General features: G+C 43.1%; 1 non-coding gene across 1 annotated transcript; it reads left to right on the plus strand.

The window, feature by feature from the left end:
* The first annotated feature begins 2,136 nt into the window (after positions 1-2,136).
* On the plus strand, positions 2,137-2,243 carry LOC120266049. The gene has a single exon (XR_005537893.1). It is a non-coding gene; the product is annotated as a small nucleolar RNA R71 (small nucleolar RNA).
* The last annotated feature ends 6,286 nt before the right edge of the window (positions 2,244-8,529 follow it).

Raw genomic sequence — 8,529 nt, forward strand, 5'->3', positions numbered from 1 at the left:
GCCAATTCAACTTGAAAACACACAATGACTTTAAAAACCCACAATAAAATTGCAGCACAAGCATCATAAAAATCAAGACACCAACACTTAATAATTTATTCATGCAAACAACCTAACTAAAAATAAGAAAAAAAGAAACACTTGGGTTGCCTCCCAAGAAGCGCTTTGTTTTACGTCACTAAGCTTTCGACGCATCTATGTCTTACCTCACGGGGGTTCATGAATGAAAGTTGCCTTCTTACCCATGGCTTGAAAGCGTGATGTGCAAAGTCTCTTGAGAGTAGAGGGTGTATTATCGGGCTTCGGACCACCTAACAATGATACGTCCAACTTCTTCGGTTGACGTACGTCTCCAACAGCCTTGGAGTGTTTCCGATGGCATCTCCTAGCCCTCTTCATTTTTCGGAGCACCTTCTTCAAGATCCCCTGGGTAGATGGTACTTCTTCCGTCGATCCAAGCATCATTACCTCTTCATTGCCCTCCTCTTGGTTGAACAAACCTTCATACAGATCCGGATTGAACATTTCCTGCATGTATTCATCAACAATCTCATCAGTAGTGTCTAGAAAATATAAAGTATTATCGAAATCAAGACAATGCCGCATGGCTTCAGCAAGGCTGTATGTGAGCTTGTCATCTCCAACTCTCAATGTGAGCTCTCCGCCGTCCATGTCAATCAATGCTTTGGAAGTCCACAAGAACGGTCTCCCAAGTATCAAGGGTACATCCGCATCCTCATCGACATCTATCACTACAAAGGTAACCGAAAAAATATACTTGTCCACCTTGACAAGCACATCTTCAATGATGCCTCTCGGATGTCGCATTGTTTGGTCCGCCAGTTGTAAAGTCATCCGAGTAGGCCTAGGCTCGCTCAAGCCTAGCTTTTGAAAGAAGGTGTATGGCATGACGTTGATAGTTGCCCCTGAGTCCGCCAATGCTATTTCTTCACCTAGATTGCCAATATTACACGGAATGATGAAGCTTCGCCGGTCTTTCTTCTTATTCGGCATGTTCTTTTACAATACCGCCGAGCATGAAGCATCTAAAATCACTAAACCACTCTCCTCCAACTTCCTTTTGTTGGTCACCAAGTCTTTCAAGAACTTCGCATACTTAGTAGGCATTTGGGCCAATGCCTCAACAAGAGGAATATTAATGTGGAGTTGCTTGAAGAAACTCAGGAACTTCTTGTACTATTCATCCCCTTGATCATTTTTCAATCTAGAGGGATAAGGGATTCTTGGCTTGAAAGGTGGGGGTACCATCTCTTTCTCTTTGCTTGTTCCCTATTCTACCTCTATAACCTTGGGTGCGTGTTCTTTTGGCTTCTCACTCGGAAGCCTACCTTCAACCTCACGACCACTTCTTAAAGTGATCGCCTTCACGTGCTCTCTAGGATTGCTCTCTGTATTGCTCAACAAGCTTCCATGTGGCCATTCAGAGAGAGACTTCGCAATTTTCCCCACCTGATTTTCAAGGTTATGCAAAGAGGCAGTGTGGTTGCGAAGTGTAGCCTCAACTAATTCAAACCTAGTATTTGCAGATTGCACAAATCTAGCCAATTGTTTCTCTGGGTCAGTCGTTCGGGTTTCCAAACCTGAGACTCTGTTTTCCACCTGAGGGGCTTGTTGTTGTTGGAAACCCGGTGGCCCCATGGCCTTTTGTGGACCTTGATTACTCCATAAAAATTTTGGATGATTCTTCCAACCCGGATTGTGGGTATTGCTATATGGGTTTCTTCAGGTCTCATGCCATTACCTACAAAATCAACATTCTCCACCGAAGAAACATCACCAATAGAGATCGGGCAATCGGAGAGAGCATGTCCTCCACCATACCCGGTGCAATTAGTCACGACTGCCACTCTATTTGAAGTTAGAAGATCTAATTTCTTACTCAAATTTTCAACTTGGGCCGCCAATAAAGTTGTCGCATCTATCTCATGGAGACCGGCCACCTTTTTCTTCTCCCTAGCATTCCATTGGTAGCTGTTTAACCCCATTTCTTCAATCAACTGTCGGGCCTCATCGGGGTTCTTGCTACCTAAGGTACCTCCTCCTGCCGCATCCAAGAGTTGCCTTGTACTCGGGTTCAAGACATTGTAAAAGGTTTGAACACTCATCCACTCCGGGAATCCGTGTTGCAGGCACTTCCTGAGGAGCTCCTTGAACCTTTCCCATGTCTCAGATAGAGACTCCAATTCCAACTGCATAAAGGATGAGATCTCGTTCCTAAGCTTTGCTGATTTTCTGGGAGGGAAATAACGAGCTAGAAAAGCTTCCACCATCTCCTCCCACGTGGTAATTGACGCTCTAGGTAACGAGTGTAGCCACTGCTTCGCTCTCCCCTTTTAGGGAAAATGGGAAGGCTATCAATTTGATGGCATCATCCGTCACCCCATTTATGTTCAGCATATCACACACCTCAAGAAAACACTCTATGTGATTGTTTGGATCCTCATCGGCCAAACCGTTAAACTGTGCGGATTACTGCAACATGTGGATGAATGCTGGCTTCAGCTCAAAGGGTACCTGGCTGTAATCGAGGGACGCACAATACTCGATTGTCTCTCCAACATTGAATGTCTGGCATAATCGGATAATGTTCGCTGTTGCTCATTCTGTTCTGCCATGTTTTCAGATTCTTCTACTTCCAAATCAGTTGGATTAGACTATTCTTGCACAGGCTCTTTCCCTTTTCTTCTAAGTGTACGTTCAAGCTCAGGATCTCCTTCAATCAATATTGAGGGATTCCCACAGGTCATAACCTGAGGCTGCAACAAAAAAAAGAAAGAAAAAGAAATCCAAACGATGGTAGAATAAGAAGATATGAAATAGAATGTACGGTGAAATAGCTAAGAAAACAAAGTGTGAAAATGATTCAATTCTCAAAAATAAAAACAACAAGTAAGAGAGCAAAAGTAAAGAAAAAGGGTAAGGCAATCGATAAAGATGGGGTACACAGATAATGCTCCGCCTATGATAATTGTTTCAAGTGCAAGAACCCTCTATTATGCTTGCTAATCAATGCAATGGTGAGTCATGGAAATCCTTAATTATATAGTCCCAAATCTAAGATCAACTATGCCTAACTCTATACATGTCCCGGAGGAGAGATTAGATAACCTCTCAACTTTGCACTCGTATAGAGTTGCAATGAGCTCTAGGGATTCCAAGTGATAAATCTCTTCCTAATTATGGACCTAACCCTTTGATCCAGGTGGAAGGTCCCTAACCACGATTAAGCCCTAGATACTAAGATCACCTCAACGCTTCACTCCGTTGTATGCGTAACTAAGCCCCAGCGGAAGTTCATCCCTTAGACCATTCACTCTATTATGGCCACAAAGAACTCGAGGAATGGAGGTAGAATCTATCATGTCGGAGGGGAAAGGGGACGCCCCTGTACCTCTCGACTCACCCTCTCAACCCTCTCCAACCTTGCTGTGTCTAATGCTCGTGGTGTGTCACTCACTCACAAGGTTACCAACGAGAACTCTCAACCCTAGTGTCACTCTACGGGAAATGTTCATACAAACAAGCATTCATGGTTGGAACTCACAATCAACATTAATTTATTGAAAGCATAATAAAGAGATTCAAAGAAACGAATACATCCTAGGGTTCACAAATACCCAAGTACCCACTAGGGGGTTTCGCTATCCATGGAGCTAAGTACAATCAAAGAAATAGAATGTAAAAGCAATGAATCAATAAAGAAACCACCTCGATTGTCGTGTCGATGGTCTTGTGGAAAGTCCTCTACTCGTCGTCCAAGGATTCCCTCATTCGGTATAGGATACGCCTCGACGGAAGCTCCCCTACCAACCTTCTTCCTAAGGAATGACGATGTCGGAGCTGTAGAACCTCTCCAAAATCTTGGCCAATACCCCTCAAAACCCTAGCCGAAGCCCTCTCTCAAGTTAGGGAAAAGATGGAGAAAAGAATACTAAAATCGGGGCTTATTCGGCTTTAAATAGGGCTGGAATCGGCCGACTACACAGGCGTGGATACTTCACGCGCCCGTGCGAAATTTCCACACGGGCGTGGATAATTTCCACACGCCCGTGTGGATTCTCTGAACTTCTGTTTTCTCGGCCGGCTGTGAACAGTGCTGCTATAGTACCCGATTTATACTTGTTACACTACTCACTCTTTAAACTCTATTGGAAACTCAAGTTTGATGTTAAAGGGACTAGTTATAGTTGTTTTTGTGCAAATTCTGAAAAAAAAAAATTGGAAAATGCAAAGAAAAAGAAACAAAATAGTTTTATTGTGCTTGTTGGGTGGAAAGAGCTACCACCTATGAAGTATGAAGCTACTCTCATAAGCCGGATAATAGCTATGCCCTATTGAGAGAAAGTGCTATCTCATAGGATGTGTGAAAGCTACCACTCCAGTAGAAAGAGCTACCACCTCGAAAGTGTGAAAGCCATCTTAGCGGTCGCTTTAGAAAGGGCTACCTTAGAGGATGTGTGAAGCTACTATAATCTTTGAAATTGTTGTCACTTTCGTAGATAAATAAGTCCCTTGTACTTAGAATTTTGAGGAGTATACCTTGGGTTATTTTGAGTGAGTTCACACACGTACACGATTTCGGGTTTGTTGTCCTTTTTTATTCAAGTTTTTAGCTAGAGCTTTGATTTTTTGTTTTTAATGTTGAAATTTCCCTTACTTGTAGAATGCTCTCTCTGTATACTTTGGTAAACCTAAGGCCAAGCACTTTCAATATTTTCTTCATTGATGCACAGAATGTTCAATTTTTGCTTGAGGACAAGAAAAAGCTTAAGTGTGGTGGAGTTTGATAAGTGCTTGTGTGATATGAATGCGAAGCATTCTTTCCTTGTGTTTAGCATTACTTTTCTCGGGTTTTTACATTAATATGTTTGTTTTTATGTTAATTTTATGCAGGTAGGGTTGTGAAACGAATTATGAAGGAAAGAAGCCAATGTGGATCACAATGCACCGATTTTGGAGGAAATCTTACTAAGGTTCAAACGCGAAGATATAAGTCGGGTGCGAGATGCTAGAGTGTTTGCCAACCTCCCCGTATTTGAGTTTGCACAACCATTTGGAGGGCACAAGGGCAGTCACACTCAAGCATTCTGACTTATGAACATAGAACAAGATCTCTATCAACTTATCCGTTATTGAAGAAGCAAAGCGATCCACGGCATAAACGTGTGCCCGTTTATGTTACCTCGATGAAAAGTGGATTCGGGAGTATTTTTGGCATAGCACTGTAGCAGGGTAGTGTAGAAACAATGTTGCAGTTACTGTTCACAGCCGACCGTAAATGACAGTTTCAGAGAATCCACACGGGCGTGTGGAAATTACCCACGCCCGTGTGGAAATTCCCCACGGGCGCATGAATCATCCACGCTCGTGTAGTTGCCCGATTCCAGCCCTATTTAAAGCCGAATCAGCCCCGATTTTGGGATTATTTTCTCCATCATTTCCCCAACTTGAGAGAGGGCTTCGGCTAGGATTTTGAGGGGTATTGGTCAAGGTTTTGGAGAAGTTCTACGGCTCCGACATCGTCATTCCTAAGGAAGAAGGTTTGTAGGGGAGTTTCCGTCGAGGCGTATCCTATACCGGACGAGGGAATCCTTGGACGACGAGTAGAGGACTCTCCGCAAGACCATCAACACGACCATTGAGGGGGTTTCTTTATGGATTCATTGCTTTTACATTTGATTTCTTTAATTGTACTTAGCTCCATGGAGAGCTAAACCCCTAGTGGGTACTTGGGTGATTGTGAACCATAGGATGTATTCGTTTCTTTGAACTTCTTTATTATGGTTTCAATAAATTGATGTTTATTGTGAGTTCCAACCTTGAATGCTTGATTGTATGAACATTTCCCTTAGAGTGACACTAGGCTTGAGAGTTCTTGTTGGTAACCATGTGATTGAGTGACACACCACGAGCGTTAGACAAAGCTAGGTTGGAGATGGTTGAGAGGGTGAGTCGAGAGGTACAGGAGCGTCCCCTTTCTCCTCCGACGTGATAGATTCTACCTCCGTTCCTTGAGTTCTTTGCGGCCATAATAGAGTGAATGGTCTAAGGGATGAACCTCCACTGGGGCCTAGTTGCGCGTGCAATGGAGTGAAGCGTTGAGGGGATCTTAGTATCTTGGGCTTAATTGTGGATAAGGACCTTCCACCTGGAACAAAGGGTTAGGTCTATAATTAGGAAGCAATTTATCACTTGGAATCCCTAGAGCTCATTGCAACTTTATTCGAGTGCGAGGTTGAGAGGTTACTTAATCTCTCCTCTGGGACATGAATAGAGTTAGGCATAGTTGACCTTAGATTTGGGACAATGTATGTAAGGATTTCCATGACTCACCATTGCATTGATTAGGAAGCATAATAGAGAGTTCTTGCACTTGAAGCGATTATCCTAGGTGAAGCATCATCCGAGTACCCCATCTTTATCGATTGCCTTGCCTCCTCCTTACTTTTGCTCTCTTACTCGTTGCTTTTAATTGTAGAGAATTGAATCATTATCACACATATCATTGTTGATACTCCACATAGCTAAGAATCGAATTAAGTGTCTTTACTCCCTACTCCCTGTGGATTCGACCCCGCTCACCCGGGATTATTACTTCGACAAACCCGTGTACTTGCGGGATATACGCAAGGGGACCTTGTCAAGTTTTTGGCACCGTTGCCTGGGAGTTGGCATTTAGAGATACTTTGCACTTTGTTTTCTAAGCTATTTACCCTTCATTCTATTTCACATCTCTTCTCTATCACCGTTCTGATTTGTTCTAAAAAAAAAAAAAAAAAAAAAAAAATCATTTCACACTTTCTTATTCTTCCATCATTCTCATTTGTTTTCTTTTGTCATGTCTTACTTTTTCTTGCAAGGATTTTAAATAATGATTGACCCAGTCGTTGCTCTACATTTGCAGGTTGAAGCTCTGAGTGAAAAAGTTGATAGAATTTTAGCTTCACAACAACAGAACATTCCATATTACAACGCATATCATCCAATTGAAGTGGGCTACCCAGACGTATTATGTGTTATTGGTGAACAACATTGGGAGGCACCTCAAGAGGAATGTCAAACGGGTGAGATACTCGGAGAGGATGCATTTCAGTTACAAAGAGTATTACCTAACTTTATTGAAGCATCCGATGTCTGCGTCCAAAATATGGAGACCACACGAAGATGTCATGAAGCCTCCTATAAAAACCTTGAGCATCAACTAGGAGGGATACTTGACACACTCTCCAGGGAACAACAATTATTTGAGCAAGCAAGTCAACTTCCTTATAAAGAAGATGTGGTAGTGAATGACAATGAAGAAGTGGGGCGGAATGAGTATGATGTTGTCGAGATTGAGAGGATACAAGAAGAACCATTCATTCAATGTGATAATTTTTTGAGTGGACAGTATGTTTGTGAGCAAGAAATGGTGCAAGGAAAGTTGGTGAAGACATATTGCTTTCAAGTTGAAATGGAAGAAGATGCAAATCCCAAGATAATGGAGCAAGCATCTCTCTTTGGGATTAATCAACTCATAAATTACAAGAAAGAAATTTTGGGTTTGGAAGAAGACGTGGGTAGGAGATTGAAGCCATCCAATGACCCACCTGTGCTAAGCTTGGACAATTCCCAACCCAAATTGTTTCCGTGGAGGCCAAAGGTAAGATGGTTGGACTCTCCAACAAATATTCCACCCCGGCAAGTAGATTTTTGGTTTAAAGGAAGTAGCTATGCAATATCTAGTCAAGAGGAACACACTATTTTCAAGCCCCCATAAGGTAAGGAAGAGGTACGTCAAGCTAAGTGACGTAAAACAAGTGCTTCTTGGGAGGCAACCCAAGCAATTACTGTTTTCCTACTTTTTAGTTTAGTGTTAGCATGAATAAGAGCTTGACTGTTGGTGTTGTGATTCTTATATGCCATTGCTATACTTTTCTTGTGGACCGTTGGTGTTATCTTGTGCTTTCATGTGTTTTGGTGAAGTTTTGGTCGTTTGAGCTATTTCTCATGTTTTTCACTGGTAAAACTTACATATTAGGGCAGGCTCTGAGTGTGTAAACATGTTAAAACCTTTTTTGCAGAGCCTGCAGAATTTTCTAAGGCATCTAGAGAAAACACACGGGCATGTGGAATTTCCGCACGCCGGTGGTTTTGCACTGCGAGCTCATCCAGAGAAGGCACAGGGGCGTGCGGCTACCCCTGTGAACGACCATGCGACTGTCACACGCTTGTGGGTAATTTCCGCGCGGGCGTGTGAATTCCTGTAGAGGTGGGCGGTTTATCCCGAGAGCACACAATGGCGTGGACTCACCCCTGTGGGCGACCTTGTGAACCACACATGGGCGTGGATAATTTTCAAATGCCCGTGCGAATCTCTGCAGAGGATTTCTCCATCCCGAGAAGACACAGGGGCGTGCGTTTGAACCTTTGAGTTGGGCTTGTGAATATCCACGCCCGTGTGGAATTTTCGCACGGGCGTGGGTCTTAGAGAATTTTCTCGGATGCATGGAGAGTCCACAAGGGCGT

The sequence above is a fragment of the Dioscorea cayenensis genome, chromosome 7 (genome assembly GCF_009730915.1).
Source record: "Dioscorea cayenensis subsp. rotundata cultivar TDr96_F1 chromosome 7, TDr96_F1_v2_PseudoChromosome.rev07_lg8_w22 25.fasta, whole genome shotgun sequence".
NCBI lineage: Eukaryota > Viridiplantae > Streptophyta > Magnoliopsida > Dioscoreales > Dioscoreaceae > Dioscorea > Dioscorea cayenensis.